We start from the raw sequence: 19,621 nt of genomic DNA on the forward strand, positions 1-19,621 counted from the left end.
GGGTTTTTCAGATGTACAAAGCCCTTTAGGGAACCTCAAATTGCAATTTCTGCCAAGAAGAAATTGCAATTTGCGGTCCTCTGAATAAGAAATCGCAAATAGGGATTATCTATTTGTGATTCCTATTCAGATGTACAAAGCATTTCCTAAATGAGAATTGGGCATTTAGGAAATGCAATTACCATCGACTTCTATGATTCAAAAATGCTTTTTTTTAAATGCAATAGAGCACACAAATGCTCCTAGGGCATTTGTGTGCTCTACATGTGCACCACCATTTTTGGGGTGCATTTCGGGGGGCCTTTTGCCCATAGCCATCCTTGGTTTTGAATTTCCAAAATAGCGATTTCCTAATAGGAAAAGGAAATCGCTATGTGGGAAATGCAAAACCGATCCATTGTCACAAATGGCATGGGATTTCTTAATTGCGATTTCATAATAGTGATTCCTACTTTGTAGGAATCGCTATTAGGAAATCGGTATTTTGATACATAGCGTTCAGCATTTCCTAAATAGTGATTTCTATGAAGTCACTATTTAGAAAATGCTAAATTTCATCTACCAACATCTGGCCCATGCTCCTGCAATAAGATTAGAAACTTCTGGATGGTTTGTTTATTTACTTAATTAATTTTGTAAGGCATTCATATAGGCAAAAATCAGTGAGTGCCAGTGATTTAATGTAGAGAGTTAGCAGTTGTACCAAGGAATAATATTAGGACACAGCCCTTGGCAGAGAAGGTGAGTCTTTAGATGCTTTCAAAAGGATAAGGGCCCAATGTACGACGCAATGTTGAAGTCAAAAAAGGCAAATTTTCCCTTTTCAAAAACAAAATGGCCTTTTCCAATGTACCATCCCTATTTTGCGAGCCGGCATGCAAATACTGACTCGGAAAATAGGGATTGCGACTCGCAATTAGGAAGGGGCGTTCCAAGGGCGTCCCTTCCTAATTGCGAGTCGCAGTGGCATGTAGAATTGTTTTGTGACCACAATTGAGGTCGCAAAACAATTGCAGTTACCACCAATTTCAATCTGGTGGTAACTCATTCGCGCTCTGAAAGGGGACCTCACTGGAACCTTCCCCTTTGTGAATGGAAGAGAAAATATTTTTTCAGAGCAGGTAGTGGTTCCATGGACCACTGCCTACTCTGAAAAAATTAAAAGAAAACTTTAATTTTTTTTGTTTGAAATGCATCCCCTTTTCCTATAAGAAAAACAGGCTAGGCTGCATCAACAAAAATGCTTTATGTAAAAAGCAGTCACAGATATGCTGGTCTGCTGTCCCCAGCAGGCCACCATCCCTGTGAGTGCAGCCATTCTCAATGGGGTATTGTGACCTAGCACATGAACATTGATGAGGTAGGTCATTTGCGACCCCATTGGGAATCGCACACAGTCTCATTGTCACTGTTGTACATTTGGTTTAGCGACTCACAATTTGTGACCCGCAAATAAATTGCAAATTGCGAGTCGCAAAACATACCACTGTACAACTGGCCCATGATGTTAGTTTCCTGACAAAGGCAGGGAGTTTCAAAATGGAAGCCTTGGTCGTGCAGGGACCTGCTTCTAAATTATTTCAGTTTTGAAGTATATGTGGAGAGTCAGTTTTTGAATACTGACCTTCTGGTTGGGCTGTACAGTGTAAAAGATTTGGGGCCAGATGTACAAGTTTTTCGAGGTTGCAAACGGTCATTTGCGTTTACAAAATACCTAATTTTAATGTTCCAGGGGGCCAGCTCTGCAGCATAAGTAGTGTTACCAAATCACAATTTGTTTTGTGATTCGGTATTTGAAAGGGGCATGTTTAGGGGATCCCTTCTAAGTACCGTTTCACAGTAATATGAATTAATATTTTGCGACCAAATTTACCACCAATTCAAAATTGGTGGTGAGCCATTTGCCATTGGGAAGGGGTCCCCGTGGTCTACTGCCTATAATTAAAAAAACAAAACTTTTCCTTTAAGGAAAATGGGCAGCATTTAAAAAAAATGCTTTATTAAAAGCTTACAGACATGAGCTCTGCTGATCTCAGCAGGCCACCATCCCTGTGATGGCAAAATTCCTAGTGAGTTGTAAATTGTGACCTACTGCATTATTATCCATGAGATACGTAAATTTGCAACTTACTATGAATCACTATTTTAAAATAAGAAGTTTCATACATTAAGAATAGCGATTACCTAATTGTGGTTTGGAGTTAATCACATTTGGGAAAATGCTATTCCCAATGTTTGTACATCTGGCCCTATGCTTCTCCATTTACTTTTTTCTCTCTCCCTTTTGTGCCAGTTTCTTCAGCTGTCAATAAAGATGTTCTCTATTCAATTTTCTTTAGATATAGATAAAGACTTACCACCTCTTTTTGCTTGTTATGATTAAGTTTACTCTTTGGTTATGCCGGAAAGTCATTGTATATTTTCTTGATGGCCTATATGGAATAGTACATAAAGAAATTAAACAGATGAAATGAGAATTACCTTTATGTGGTTGATTGAGTGTCCAGTGGTTGAGCTACCATGACTTTGTAGGGCAGTGGTGTCATCCGTGTACTAGGCAGAGTTGGGGTGATTAATTGAGCTTAGTACAGGTGCCAGAAGTTATGCTTGCTTGCGTGGTTGTTTGTGGGGTTGGTGTTTCGCTATCCCATCAGACTTTCATAGTCAGTGCTAATTACAACTATTTGGGATTGACCAGTGGAGAATGGACTAGATATGTATTAGTTGAAGGCTTTAACTCTTTCCATGCTGAGGACGGAACCGTTCCGTCCTCGGCACATGAGCAGGAAATCCCTTTGCCAAAACAGTCTTGGGAGGTGGGGAACAACTTCCCCCACTTCCCGACGATAATTTTGGTTTTCAGGAAAATGATGATCGCATACGTGGCACGCTGATGTCATTTCTCTGAAAACAAAAGTTGATCGGCTCATTTCTCTTTCTCTGCATCGCTGCTTGTGGGGCTATCTCAGCCCTCTGGGCACCGATCCAGATAGGAGATGTATCATTGGAAAGATCAGAATCTCCCCTTTTTTAATAGTATCGCTCCCCAGTAGATCCCGGCTTGAGGATCACCCCAGGAGGGTGATCCTTCAGCAGGGATCCACCCACTAGACCCCAAGGAGGGGGGAGCAGTCCCTTGTGCAAGGCTTTAGCTCCCCCCGCCCCCCATTTTCTTTGGGCCAGTTCAGAATGCCCTCTAGGCACCAGAGATTTATTTTAATACACAGGGATGGGGGCTGCCCAAAATGGATATGCCAATGCCCCCGACCCCTCCCAAATATAAATGGGCACAGTCTTTCTGTCCCCCTGGAGGCAGATCAGGGTTATTACCAGAAAGCCCACTAGACACCAGGGATTATTATTTTGTTAGTGCAGGGACATGGCAATGCCCCCCAAAAAGGCCACTGTCTTCCCCCTCCCCAGTGGGCAAGTGGGGATTATTACCCCTGATCTGCCCCCTGGGGGGAGGGGGGCACAAAACCCACTAGACACCAGGGAAGAATCTTTTTTTTTAAAAGAGGATGAGGCTGGTCATGCCCCCACCCCCAAATAAATGGGGACAAAGTCTTCTACCCCTAATCCACATCAATGGGGGCAGACAGAGCACAAGATGCCATGGAATAAAATAAAAAAAATAGAGGGGTGGGTGCTGCCCACAACTATGGGCATAGTTATGCCCCGCACCCCAACTGAAGGGGGTAACAGTTTTTCTGCAGACTAAAGCATCTCATCCCAATGGCAAGCAAGAGGACATTTGACTCTTTTGGGTTTTGATTTTTCATATGAGAAAAGAGAGCTTGCCTAACTCCCAATATTGTGCCAATTGCAATGGTGAGCGGCTACAATTTTTGGACTTGGGTACGCGGCCACCTGGAAAAACCTACCAGACACTTCTAAAAACGAAAGATCTGGGGAAGTCCAGGGTGGTGTGTTTCACATGCACCGCACACCATTTTCTTACCCACAATGCCCTGCAAATTGCCAACTTTGCCTAAATTCATGCATTTTCCCTACATTTCTGTGATGGAAACTTCTGGAATCCTCAGAATTCCACAAAAGTCCTACCACCTGCATTGCCCCATCTGTATCAGTAAAAACTCTGCCCCACTTGTGTGGACGCCCAAAGCAGAGCCAGCCTGAAAACATATGGAAAAAACCTGCCCTTTTGGACCCGCTTTGCTTCCCCCTCAATTTCTACATGTTTTTTGGTCTTCCCTGTTGCAGGCACTTCACCCGCTCACACAAGTGAAGCATCATTTTTATTGAAAGACCAGGGTGAACGCTGGGTGGGAGGCAATTTGTGCCAGTGCAGCGATCCCACGCAGAAATGTGAGAAAAATGTGTTTTTTTTTAGCTACATTTGCGGTTTGAAGGGGATTCTGGGTAAGAAAACTTAGTGGGGCCCACACAAGCTACACCTCCATTTACCCCCTCAGGTATCTAGTTTTCAGTACTGGCTGGGTTTGGCAGGCTTCCCTCAAAGGCCGCCGAGCCCGGGACCAAAAACACATTTTGTGATAGACAATTTTGATGTCTCCACAATATGTTTTGGGCCTTTCCCAGCTGCGGCCAGTTGCCCTACCCACACAAGTGAGGTAGCATTTTTATCAGGAGATCTGGGTGATAGGAATTTTGTGGTTCGCCTCAGATTTCAAAACTTTCATCATCACAAAAATGTGAGGACAATGTGTTTTTAGATGTATTTGGAGGTATGCAAGGGATTCTGGGTAACAGAACCTGGTAAGAGCCACACAAGACGCCCCATCCAGGATGCCCCAGGGTGCCTAGTTTAAAAAAATATACAGGTTTAGTAGGTTTCCCCGGGTGCCGGCTGAGCTAGGGCCCAAAATCCACAGCTAGACACATTGCAAAAAAGGGTCAGTTTTCGGTAGAAATATGTGATGGGCACATGCTGCTTTTGTTGGACCCTTCCCTGCTGCGGGAACTAGTCCCACCCCCACAAGTGAGGTACCATTTATTCGAGAGACTTGGGGGAACGCTGGCTGGAAGGAAGTTTGCGGCTCCCCTCAGATTCCAGAACTTTCCATCACAGAAATGTGAGGAAAATGTGTTTTGTTAGGCAGATTTGGAGGTTTGCAAGGGATTCTGGGTAACAAAACCTGGTGAGAGCCACACAAAACACCCCATTCCGGATTATCCTTGGTGTCTAGGTTTCAAAGATGTACAGGTTTGTTACATTTCCCTAGGGGCTGGCTGAGCTAGAGCCCAAAAGCCATAGTTAGGCACATTGCAAAAAAAGAGTCAGATTTTAGTAGAAAAATGTGCTGTATCCATGTTGGGTTTTGGGCAGTTTTTTGTCTCAGGCACTAGGCGTACCCACACAAGCGAGGTACCATTTGCATTGGGAGACTTAGAGAGACACAGAATAGTACAAGAAGTGTTATTATCAATTGTCTTTCTCTGCATTTGCTCCTTCCAAATGTAAAACACTGTGTAAGAAAGAAGTCATTTTGAGAAATGCCCTCTAATTCACATGCTAGTATAGGGACAGCCAAATTCAGAGATGTGCAAATAACCACTGCTTCTAAACTCCACATCTTATGCCCATTCCAGAAATACATAGGTTTCATTGATATCTATTTTTCGCTCTTTATATTTTACCAAATTCATTACTGTATGCCCGGTACACAATGAAAAAACATTGCAAGGTGCAGCTCTGTTATTGGGTCTGGGTACCTCGGGTTCTCAGATCATTTGAAATCTCGCCTGTCCTGCTCTGTCTCAAGGGCAATGAGAATTAGAATAATACTCGTGAGATGTTTTTGTCTTTGAGAAGCATGCATCTTGATCTATTTGTGGCCTCTGTGGGGAAAGTAGTGTACATACTGCCTGCGTTTTTCAATTTCAATTTCAATGTCAATTTCATTGACATTGTTACATCAATATGGTGTCACGGCACGCTGTGGTGAAGCACATTAGGGCCCGCTCAGCACCTCCATTTTAGAATGCACATCTTAACTTTGCATTTCCTTTCTGATGGTGAACTTTTACATGATTTTCTGCTCATGCGATAATGTACTGAGACGTCACTGTACATGCAGCTTGTTTCTTATGAGCCATTCAGTCTGTACACTCCGTCAAAGGCTAGGCACATGGAACACAATGCCGTAGTCTTGTGATTTGTCTGTGGAGACAGCTCCCTACTTGCAGACATGCCATCACATCAGCCCTGCATCTCTCACACAGTGCAACACGAATGGTGCTGATGTTATAAAAACTGCCTTTGTGGTACATTCAGCAGAAGCCGTTTGATTGGGGACCAAGTTAGCCATACAGCTGGCGATGGATCCGGAGGAGACATGAAGCGGAGGTCCAATCAGAAACAGAGGGTGTCGAGGTGTGAATTGATGGTATAACTTGGTCATTGGAATGACCAGAGACTCAAAAAGGAGCACGAACCACAGAGACATCATGAATGGAAGTAAACATCAACTACTTAAAACTACACCCACCCACTGTGATACCTTGGGTGGGTTTTGTTGAATATTTCTGGTACTTTGATACATTTGTACATGTGGCACGGAAATCGGCTGCTCCCAATAGGTACACTTAGACCTCAGTCACAAATAGTTTCTCATGTATTTTGGAGATCTTCATAATGTCTACTCTTTGCACTAAAGTCATCCAATATCTGTTTCTGCAAACCTTGATTATATTTATATAAAACACAATTCTGCTTTCCCCAGGGCATTAACAGTTGTCACTCTTCACTCTTCGATATCAATGTGGAGAATTCATTAATCCTCCACACAGTAAAGTGGCTTTGTGCAATAATACAATAGTACAGAGCAGGCAATAATAAATTAGCAATAGAGCTTCAATTAATAAACTATTCCTTTTAAGGCACCTTCAATCCTCTCTCCAACATCCAATCTTGCTACTAGGTACCCTGAAAAAACTTATAATACTAAAGTGCGATATGCTCATAACAATGGGAAGGAGTTGCCTAAACCAAATGATGCTTATATTAAAGATTCTTCATTCAAAATAATGGAAATTAACCTCCCATTCCTAATATAACTGTTTACAGAGGAAGGGGGCCTTGAAAAGCATATCCCATTGCAACATTTCATTCATAATGAATTAAAGTGCTTAACATTCGCCATGGTCAACACTTCCCCAAATTGATTAAAGTTTATTTGAGCTCTTATCCCATAGAGGATATTGATATTGAAACCTTTTAATCCTAGACATTTTATTGACCCATTGGACTATGGTAGGAGGTATTGTTGACTTCCAGCCTTCTAGTACTAGAGAGTGTGCTACAGCCATGACTATAAAGACAACATTCTGATCTGCCCTAGGTAATGTTTACGTCTGTCTGGACAAACCAAACAGGGTCATATTAGTAGCCGACGGAACAATCGTACCAGTTATATTGCTTAATCCACAGAAATCCTGGAGCCAAGAGTTGTAGAGTATTGGACAGGTGAAGAACATTTTCTCTAGGATGTTGGGAATCAGTATTTCTTTTGAGTACTGCGTAAAGTTCGTCGGAGTTCCACGTTACTGAACTCCACGAAGTGACCAGGACACTCGGCCGCGCTACAGGGAGTTCCGCAAGACCCAGAGTGCTTTAGGTCGCACCGCTTGAGCTGATTTTTAGCGCCGGATGCTGCATAGTAAATTCATCACAAATGACACCACGAGCAGCGCAAGAGGGCGCTGCTTCTTTTCTGCCGCTCAAGTAGATTTTCTACCTGAGCAGCATTTCTGAACGCAAGCGGTAGTGACCATCCGTGACCGCCCGCGTTGAGAAATCTCGCCGGAAGGTGGTCTGGAGTAAGATTTTATTCGCTTGGGGTGGACGCCAAGTTAATGTTGGTGAGAGCAAATGAGGGAAAAACTCTGCTACGCTACGCAGAGTTTTTTGCAACTCTGTGCTCTAAGCATAACACGGAGTGGCAAAATCTCTGCAAACTCCACCAACAGAGCGGAGTTCACCGCCCACCCCTAGTAAAGCTCTAAACCAGCTCCCATCTCTCATAGGTCTGGTCTTAAGGATTAACTTCAATAACATGCAAGGACCCCATTCAGTATCGCACATTTGCTTTTCAGAAAGCTGTTTATTTGTAAGAAACTATACAAAAAGGGATTGAGTATTTTTCCCAGGCTGTAGCTCTAATTCAACCTCAGCCCAAGATTTCAGCCTCTGATTGACAAAGAAATGACTGGCATAAAGGTATGTTCCATTTCTTTAAAAAACCTTTGGCTATGAATCGTCATAATATCGACCACTTATCTATTTTTTTCCAGGAGCTTATATTAAAGATGCTTATGTCATCTCATAGAGATGATGGAAGACGTTGCAGGTGCCTGAGGTGGACCCCTCTGCATCTCAGACGGTCGGACATGGCATGAGGGAAAGAAGGTTAGTGCATACGTCACTCTGAGGGTAACACAACATACACAGGGAACTGATCAACGATAAGATGTGTAACACACCTCCCTATACTTCTGACTTGCTTCATGATGTGATACCTGAGAATGGTTTGCTGAAATGGATTCTAAAGAGTTGGCCACAACCGGGAACGCACTGTTGGTTGGGCAGGCAATTCAGCCAGTCCCTAGTCAATGAGGCATCCATGGTCACATGCCAATGAGAATGATGGGGATGCTTTCCCCCTGGGACATTTTTGGAACCAAGAAGGCATAACTGACTGTGAACGAAAGCGACCCCGCATTACATCTTCAATTACTGTGGTTTGTGACGTCATATCAGTAAGACCATAGGTCATAGACAAGGAGATTGTAGAAGACGCATCAAGCTGGCATCAATGAGGATGATGCACAGTGGCTTGTGTATACCAGTGACATCTTTTAGAGCTGACTCTAATCTAATTGGCAAAATACACCTGAGGCCCTATTATCTGTAGGGTGCACGTTTCCTGTGTGTGTTACTGTGCACCTTTAAACAGGTGCGCCGTGCGCAAACAGGGAAAGTGCACTGTATAATGTGCCGTCAAGGCCCCTGCGCGCAACGCATTCTATTGAAATACGGAGCGGCTGCTTCAAAGCTGTTCCGTGTTTCACAGTGCAGGCGGCAACCCACCTACACTTTCAAAAGGGTATAGAGATCCCCTTGGAGGTGGGTGCAGTGAGTGACTGAACCCGCCTGCAAGGGGATGTTAGAAGGCTACCCTCAGGGGGGCGCTCTGACAGTGCACCATTTGTGTGCCCCGATGCAAATGAGGGAACGCCCACTTGAGATAGCCTTGGAGCCAGATGTGTGCCAAAGCTATCTGTATTACAGAAGAGGCTACAAAAGCATCTCTTGCCCCTTCTGAGATCTCAAAGTGCCCCAAGGCGCACAAAGCCGGGGGCACATGCCCGTTGTGCCCCAGGGGCCCCTTCCATAAAACATCCCCAGGAGAGTCAGGGAGATTTTAGAGCATTCTTTAAATCCACATAGGTGACCTATACAAATTCTTGAATGTGCTCTAAAAATAGCCATCGCCAGGTTTGTAATCCCCAATCCCATGTTAAGTGCTCTGATGACCTTCCTGGCTAACACAGAGCTATATAATGACCCCAAAGAAACTATGATGAAGTGAGCAAAGTAAGTATCTGAAGAAATAAACATCCACCAGTTTACTTATAGGTTGTCTGTGAGTTTCTTTATTTTGAAATTTGACATGTTTATATCCATGTTTCAATCAACTGCTTGGCGCAGATTCACATTTGGATGGGTGGAATCCATAGTTTTCCAAGACACTGTTCCCAAAACAAATTTCCTTGCCAATTCTAAGACTCATGTCTTCTTTTACTCATCCTCTGTATCCCAACGCGCCTTGATTTCGATTTGTTTTTTTATTCAGCCAAGTAATACTGTCTAAATAAATGCAATAAATCTTTCACATCATGTATTTATCACAGCAAATGGATTGTGCAAGACACAACCCAAGTCTCTACAATGAGTTATTGTAATTGCTTCATGCATTCATTAATTCAAATAATAGAATGTCAACTTTGATACACCTTAAATATTGCCTCCTCCTTCTTGTTTCCAAGTAAGCAAACAAAGCTCACCCTTCTCGTTGATAAGACCATGCCTTGAACGTGGCATTCGAGAGGGTGCGCTTCAGGGTAAGATCTTCTGGTTTCTCCAATGAGTATCTCAGAAGAGGTAAGATCTCTAGTGTGAGAGTGTCAGACACAGACACAGACAGGTACTGCACAGATGTCCTACCTTAGGTCCTAGATGGCACTCAACATCAGATTTCCAGGCTATTGACATCAGGCGAATGTAAATAGAAACCCTGTAAAAGAAAAAGCTGCTCACCACTTTAATGGCAAGCTGTGATTTGGCAACATAGTGGCAAGGAAATAGTTACAAATTCCTCAGAGACAAGAAAACTTAAGTAGTTGTGCTTTTCCGTGTGATGGATATCAGTCATTAGTCGAGCCTGAACCTATTCCTAGTTTACTACATGCTAGGATTGTGGCAGCCTACCTGGATCTACAGAGTGTCTTAAGTGATCTTCTCCAATGTTGGATGAATTGATTGATTGCAAAAGGAACTAACATATCACCTTCGAATGTTATCCTCTGGATATCTCCAGGTTTCAAAAGTGTTGGTGGTGAAGGCTTCTATGAGTGAAAGTGAGAATTAAAAAGGTTCTCCAGCACAGAAACTGTGGGTAAATTCCTTTATTGCTCACATAGCCTTCCCATCAACTGCTCTCTATCCTCTATCATTGCATTCCATGTACTGTGCAAGGTGGGAAACTTCTCTTCCATTACAAACCAAAGCATCAGAACAATTTACTATGGAAAAAGTTACAACATTAACCAACCACGCAAGACTATCTTTATGACATTTTCTGGTCGTGAGACATTTATTTTAGCCTACCACTGCTCTCTAACTCTAGCAATGATGTGTCAGAAGATCTCCCTCTTTGCATCCGGCCCTGATGATAAGTAAATCTTGAAAACCACTCTCATGTTGACACTCCCCATGGCAGGTCACATGACCTACATTCTAGCAACAGCAATCATGTACTGCCACCAAATTACCTTTGGCCTCTTTCACCATCACTGCCTTAGAAGCACTAGACCTTAGATCTCTTCCTGGGTTGTTCCTCTATCCAGCTAGGGTGCCACAATAACTTCAACAAAAAGTTGCATAACTTGATAAAACTCTTAGATATCTTTAATATATGGCTTAGGCTAGCTTCCTTCAATAGGGAATACACATTTTTCTGCTGACCCCTCAATTTAAGATTTTATATAGAAAATGTTCTTACAGGAATACATTAAAAGTTCAGATTCATCATGGGCTTGGTGTGAGAAAAAATAATAAAATTTTGTCAAATCAGAGCAAACAATAATTAAACAACCTATTGCCTTACCACCTAAGCACAATCCCACTATATGAATATTGATTCAGCCAGAAGGGGCTGAACTCATCCATAGATGGCAGAACAAACTAGTTACGAAACAACAGTGAACTATTGTGAATGAATGCAGTATAACAAGCTAGAGGAAGAGACATTGAGCAGTTGAAACATTTTTGAGCCCTTGTGAGAAAGACTTCTTAGAGGATAGCAAGAATGTAATTCAGAAGTAAACAAACATAAATTTGCTTGGCTGTGTGCAGCAGAAATAATAAACAGTGCATATATTGGTTGAGATATCCATTTTAAACAAGATGGCATTTAGACCTAACTGAGGCCTAGTTGGCTAAAGCGAGGAAAATGCACTTTAACAGGTCATAGAAAAATTGTTTCAAATGCAATCAGATAAGTGTACACCTGCAAATTCAAGCATACATCCATATTCCATATGATGTTAATAATGTTCTATTTTTATAAATGCACAAAAACTCCCAGGACCTCTTGACAACAGATGACGATGACAACGGATGCCTGGACTTCTCAGCTACCTTTGACACAAACAACCATCCCACCCTCAAACACACTCTTAAGTCTCAAATGAGATTCACTTGCAATATCCTTTATGGTTCTCCTACATTTCAACTGAAATCAGTTTGTTCACATGGGCACCTCAAGGACACAAAAGATCCCTATCACCTGTGGAGTACCCCTGGGGTACTTCGTGCCTCCTGCCATCTTCAGCATTCATGTGAAGCAGTTTGGTACTCTACTCACAAATAACAGTATCAAGATTCACCAATATGGTGATGCAACATAGTTCTACTTGAAAGTTACATATGTTTCAGACATCCAAGGCCTCAAACACTGCTTGCTCATCATCCAAACCTGGATGTCCAGCACCTACCTGAAACTCAACCAAGCCAGGACAAAATTCCTGTTGTTTGCCAAGAACAGACACAGTACTAACCTTTCTCAATGTCATGAACCTTGCCGGATTTGAACTCAGACTTTTATTGAATGCCAAGAAGCTTGGATTTGCCCTAGACACCAACCTCACCGTCAAGGAACAAGTTTCCAAAAAGCAAAGGCAGCCTGATAGTATCTCTGTCTTCAGAAGAAAAGCTAATAATTTCTTCCAAAAGCAACACCAGAACTGCTGCTCAAGCTCAAGCATTCTCACATCTGGATGTCCCTTCATGGCTTCCCACATTCTACACTGGCACCTTAATGGGTGCATGATGCAGCAGGTCTCATCAAGGGCTTGATGAAATATGACCACATCTTGATGGAATGTCATTGGCTCCCTGTCGGAAAGAAGGTCTTCACAAAGGTAAGAAAGTGTAGACTTTAATTCAGATACACTTATATGGAGCGGAGCTGGCAGCACCACAATCCAACCGCTTAGCTCCAACCATCATCCTAACTCTCACTCCAACCAACCCCCCTCCTCGTTCCACCTCTCCATTCCACATTCCAACTCCAACATTCTACCTACCTCCTTCCCTATCTCCCACACATCCTCCTCCAACAATATACAAATAATACTAACAATTTGAGAGAAAACAAGAGTGAATACAAGAATATATAATCATTAAAAAATATAACTGATCTCAAAGGTGATCCTAAGAATTTTCCACTAAGGAATATATCCTGACAGATAACCCTTGAAATGTCCAGGGAGTTTCTTATTCCTTTCACTACGCCACACAGTTATTTCACCTGCATAGTTATTTACATTTGGACTATGTTCCACATTCTCTTCACCTTCATCATGACTTCCACCTAGGGTACTTGTCGCACTTGCTTCCACAACCACTTCATTACCCAACATGTAACCATTACCAACCATCATCTCTAAGTCAGAACAACCTTCACCTTCTTTCACACTGCAACAACTAATACAACATAAATTCCACACTTTCCCATCTTCAAGTTTTACAGCACTTCCCAACACTTTAATCATTTTTAAAGACTCTGACCAACATTTCTTAAAAACCTGGTTTCTTTACCCACACATCGTGTCCAGTCTTTACAAAAGGCAACCTCTTATCACAATTCTGCCTACGCACAGTTTGATCCTGTAATAATTTCACCCTCGTTCTCATTTCTGGATCCTCCTCCATTTAAAAAATGTTCTTATTCTGATTCTTTAACTAAACTACCACAGAACCAACTTCCTCTCAGTAACTCAAAAGGCATTTTACCAGGTACCACATGAGGTGTCACTCTGAATGACAGTAACCTTTCCTGAACAGGTTTTTTCCAGGGTAAACCAGACTTCAAGGCAAATTGAATGGCTTCTTTAATGATTTTATTGAACTGTTCTACCTGACCATTGCCCTCTGGATGATAAAGTGAAACTCTCACATACTTAATTCCTAGATTTTTCAAAAACAAATTCATCTTCTCAGATGTAAGTTGCATCCCATTATCTGATACTAGTACTGATATTAGTACTTCAGAAATGCCTTCTTGTGAAAAAACATCCTCTAGAAATTCTATGACCACATCCGTGGACACACTACTCACCATACACACTTCATGCCACTTAGAATAGTAATCATTTAATACAATGGCACAATTATCTCTGGAAGATAAAGTAGAAAATGGTCCCATGAAATCTATAGCCAAAGTAAGCCAAGGCCCCTCATGTAACTCCACCCTAGTTAATGGTACAATTAAAGGTTTAGCAACTTTATCACTCGGGCTACAAGCCCTGCAATTTCTCTCCCAGTGGTCCACCATAGCATCCATTCTTGACCACCAAAAATTCTCCTTAATTTACTTCCTACAACTAGGCATTCCTCCATGCCCTTCATTTATTTTTTGTAAACATAGTTTATTGCAATTTCGGTCAACCAGTGAGCAGGTAAACATAGTATAAGATAACATACAGTGATCTACATAGATTCTGAGGGCAAGAGCTTTTTCAATCTACACATCCCTGCTCTAACAGCAATCAAATGTTGCAACAACAACCCTACCCCCCCCACCCCTCAAGCTCCCCAACAGTGCCCCACCCCCCAGTGATGATACTGGTAGCATATCTGGACAGTTGTATTGTATGTAGGTGTGCTATGAAAGAGTCGACCCTCCGCTCATAATGTAAGAGTGTATCCCTCGTCTAGTCCATTCGTAGGATCCCGCCCTGGGGTCATCCCTAATGGCACAAGTGGATTGGGTCTATCGGTATCTTCACAAAGCATCCAACCATCATTCAATCAGGGGTCTGGACCCAATCGGCATTCCTCCTTAAAGGAGTCTAATATCGCATCCCAACCTTGCGCCGCCTCCAGGGGCCGCCAACCCCTTCTGGCCTCACCATGTAGAACAGCGCTCTCACACCCAGCCCACTTAGTTAGTTCCCTAGTCCATTGGGACAGTCTCGGCCCAACTGGATTCTTCCAGGACATCGCTATTTCCCTCTTGGCCAGTACGTAGGCCAAGTCCCGGAACCTGTTGGTTATTTTATACTTAGCCGTGCGTGGAAACCAGCTAAGCAGACAATGCACTATTGTGCAGGGGACTTCCCTTCCTATCGCTCCAGCAACCAGTCGGCTCACCTCCGCCCAATACACCTCCGCCGTAGGGCAGCTCCAGAACATATGCCTAAATTCCGCCTTCTCTAGCCCGCACCTCGGGCAATGTACTCCCTCCGCTCCAAAGTACCTGCTGATCCGCTCAGGGGTGAGATATGCCCTATGTAGTACATAAAAATTAATAAGCTTAAATCTGGCATTGCAAGTCATTTTGGGGAAGCCCCCCAGAATACGCTCCCAGTCCGCATCGGATATAGTTGTGCCCAAGTCTACTTCCCAGGACGATTTGAGCTGAGTCAAAGGTATGGTCCTATGCGCCTGAACCCTGCTGTAGAGATTAGAAACTGCCTTAAAGGTGCCAGAAGAAGTCGCCAAATATGTACAGGTTGTTTGTGCAGTGAGCTCTCCTGTCCGTCTCAGCCAATGTTTCCTGATACTAGCCACTACTGAGCCATATAATAAGAAGTGCCCTCCCTGTAGACCGAATTGTGTCCGAAGGACTTCAAAAGGCATCAGCGTCCCCTCCGTAAATAGTGCTCCTACCGTCTGTATCCCGGCCTCCACCCAGGACTGGAGTCCACCCCAGTCACCCCGATGGGGCAAAGCTCTTAGGGACAAGAGGAGTAAGTCAGGGGAGTAAGGGGCCTTTACCTTAAGTTTACGTAAGAAGCTCCTCCAACAGCGAGTGAGGACTTTAAATTCAAGGGAGTCATGCGTCCTAGTACCCGGACACCCCAATAACAGTTCTTATAATCTAGTCTCTGGGGGAGTAAATGCCTTTACCCCCAACCCAGTCGCTGCTCTGTTGGCTATCCATTGCGCCAACCACTGGAGCTGCGCTGCCAAGTAGTAAGCCTCAAAGTCAGGGACCGCCAGGCCCCCGTCTGCGGACCGCCTCTGAAGTTTGGCCAGCGCCACTCGCTTCCGTCCACCCCCCCAGAGAAAAGCAATGACCATGGACTCCAGTTCTGCAAACATGGCCTTAGGAATCCATACTGGCAGGACCGTGAAATGGTACAGGAGGCGAGGCAACACCACCATTTTAAGGATGGCTACCCTCCCCGCTACAGATCGAGGCAATGTTTGCCAGAAAGCCATGTTGGAACGGAGGGGCCGCAACAAGCCTCCGATATTGCTGTCTATTATATCCTATGGGTCATGGAAAATCCTGACCCCCAAGTATGAGAGGCATCTTGGAACCCACTGGACATTTCCCAACTCCAATGGTGGGGCTACAGTAGCGTTCAAGGGAAACAGGCCGGTCTTGCCCCAATTTACCCGAAGTCCAGAGAGCTCACCAAACTGCAAAAGCATCCGTTGGGTTCGGGGAAGGTCTCTGTGTACATCATCTAAAAAGATCAGCAGGTCATCCACATACAATGCTATCTGATGTCTCCTGCCCCCGCCACTATGCCGGGACCCCCACCACCACTGCGCGCTGCGGCCGCCAATGGTTCCATAGCCAGTGCAAACAGCAGCGGCGATAGGGGACACCCCTGTCTGGTACCCCGCTCGACCACATAAGGACTGGATATAGTCCATCCTGTCCGTACCCTGGCAATGGGCTCGGTATACAACAATCTGACCCAGGCAATGTATTCAGGTCCGAAACGAAGGCGGGACATCACTGTATAAAGGAAAGCCCACTCCAAGCTATCAAAGGCTTTTTCTATATCGACTGCAAGCACTCCAGGGGCTGGGCTAGTCGAATTCTGATCGTTCATGACCGCTATAAATCTGCGTATGTTATCCGCTGTGTTGCGCCCGGGGATGAACCCTGCCTGGTCAGTATGTATTAGCGTTGCCATGTGGGGGAGCAGTCTAGAGGCCAGTACTTTGCTGAGGATCTTGTAATCCAGGTTCAGCATGGATAAAGGTCTGTATGCCCCGGCTTCCGCAGGATTTTTCCCAGGTTTAAGCAAGGGCTCTATTACCGCCTCCCTCACTGTTGCTGGCAAAATTCCTCGGTCTCTGGCGGATTGATATAGAATCTCGAGCCTAAGAGCTAACAAGTCTATATACATGGCACAGAATTCGATAGGAAGACCATCTGTCCCCGGAGTCTTTCCCCTCGATAGTTCACCAATGGCCCTCTGAATCTCTGGTTGTGTAATGGCGCCCTCAAGTTGTGTTGCAGTGTCTGGTGGTAGTGTCTGCAACTGCAGCCTAGATACATAACTATCGGTGGAGTTACCATCAGGACGAAGAGTACTTTTATATAATCGTTCGTAAAAGGTCATGAGGTGAGAGTTAATTTGCTCCTGCCCGTGAAGGGGAACCCCCATTCCGATATCATTTCCAGGATAGGTGATGCCTTATGCGTTTGCGACACTACCCATGCTAACATTCGACCCGCTTTGTCTCTCTCCCCGTGTGCTCGTGTGATATAGTTTTGGTAGTCGAAGCATCGAAGACGCTCCACACAGTCAGCGACCGTTGCTCTAAGCTCTAATATAGTAGTTTGAAGGAGCGGATTTTCAGGCCTTTTTTTCTCCGCCTCCCACAGCTCACTCTCCGTTTGTTCAGTGTCCCTAAGTAGAGTCCTTTGGACCCCCACCGCTCCCGCAATACAGTGCCCCCGTACCACCACTTTAAAAGCGTCCCATTCAATCAAGGGGTTATTGGTCGAAGCCTCGTTATCTACAAAGAAGTGGGTAATATGTTGTCTCAGCTCCTCCCGAAAGGGTGCGTCTTCTAGGGACTCAGACTTCAGCCGCCAGGTGGGGATGCGGGGAGGGGGTGAACCCCAGCGTAACTCTAGTAACAGAGGGTTATGATCAGAGATTGTGCGGGTCAGGTATTCAACATTATGCACCAGAGGGAAGATGTCTGGGGAGCAAAAAACACATAAAAGCGGACATGGAGCTCATGCCAGGGAGAGAAGTAGGAATAGTCTCTGGTCTCAGGGTGTAGCCGTCTCCAGACATCCACCAGCCCCCAATTCGCCTGCCAGGAGGAGAACAGCCCTGCCACTCTCATCAGAGGGGAATCATGAAAGGGGGGGTGCGAGCGATCCCTGGAGGGGTCGGCCACACAATTAAAGTCGCCCCCATCACTAGGGGGAACTGCAAATGGGTGGCCAGGAGGCCCGATAATCGTGCAAAGAACTCACCCTGGTCCCAGTTCGGGGCATAGACATTGATCAACGCTAGGTCTCTTCCCTCCAGTCGACCCCGGATTGCTACAAAACGTCCCTCAGGGTCTATGAGAGTGTCCAATACCTGGAATGGAACCCCGGCTCTGATCCATATCAAGGCACCCCTGGCGAATGCGGAATAAGAGGTATAGTATGCCTGGCCCCTCCACCGTTTCTGCAGTGCTAGCCCCTCAGCCTGGGTTAAATGTGTTTCTTGGAGCAACGCAATCTGAATCCCCCTCCACTGTAAGTGTGAGAATACCTTATATCTCTTAGACATTGTGTGCCTGCCCCGTACATTCCATGAGAGAAATATGTAAGTGCCTAACGTCACCATAACCGTGTTTCAATCCCCATCTGTGACATGCCCCATGCAGGGCTAGCAGATACCACGAAGATCCCTACTCTTACACTATACAACACCAGCAGTCCAATGTTAAACATCCACCACACATCACTCCCCCTAAACAAGCCCCAACAATTAACATCCCAACTCCCCTTCCCCAGGACAAAAGTTTGAACGGCTCTCATCCAAACTTCGTGAAATGTCAACTAGTTTATCGAAGGTGGGGGAACTCCTAGATCACAAAAGGAGTGGGCCATCGCTCCAATCCCCACTACCGGATTGCAAGATATAGTAGTACTTGTGGACCCAGATCCCATCCAATTGGCGGGTACGACCGCCAGAGTGACAGCCAGTGCGCCCACCTCACCGGCCACTACGGTGTCCGCCAGAGGAGGCCCTCATGACCAGGACAACTGGCGCAAGTGTAGTTCGATGGGAGGACCCTCATATGATACAGTCAGAAGTGCCCGGTGTTATGGCCGGGCCCGATCTGTCGGATACATGGGAAGTCTCGGATTCATGGTCCGAATCAGATAGTTCACAGTCCGCAGCGAACTGTACTTGGGATCCGCGATCAGAGTGGCTCAATGAAGCTGCTGCCTCCATGGCTTTTCGTCTCTCAGTTTGCATCTCGACGGGGGAAGGACTATTCACTATGCGGGCCGTGTTGCGCTTAGTCCCTCTCTTCCGTCCATGCTTAGGGCCCTGTGCCGGAGGACCATTCCCCTCATGTGGAAATAGATCAAGCCATTGCCATACCTCCTCTGCCGTAGTGAAAAACTGTGTACTGTCTTTGGTCACTAGCCTAAGCTTCGCCGGGAACAGCATGCCATATTGCAGACCCAGTTGGCGCAGTTTCTGTTTTGCATCCCTGAAGGTGGTCTGTTGTTTCTGTACTTCCCGGGAGAAATCTGGGAAGATACGTACCGTGTGATTGTCCATTGTGCGATCCCCTTTGTCCTGCTTTGGTGCAACAGGTAATCCCTATCTCGGTAATGGAGAAGTCTGGCTATTATAGGTCACGGGGGCTCCCGGAGGGGGAGGACGCGTCGGAACTCTATGTGCCCTCTTGATCGCAAAAAAAGGAGAAAGTCCATCGTCCACTAAGTCCTCTCGGAGACACCGCTCGAGGAACCCCACCATGCCAGTTTGTGGAACACTTTCAGGCATACCAATCACCCGTATGTTATTGCGTCGCAATCTATTTTCCGCAACTTCGGCCCTTAATTCTAGGGCCCCGATC

The sequence above is a fragment of the Pleurodeles waltl genome, chromosome 1_2, assembly GCF_031143425.1.
Source record: "Pleurodeles waltl isolate 20211129_DDA chromosome 1_2, aPleWal1.hap1.20221129, whole genome shotgun sequence".
NCBI classification, from domain to species: domain Eukaryota; kingdom Metazoa; phylum Chordata; class Amphibia; order Caudata; family Salamandridae; genus Pleurodeles; species Pleurodeles waltl.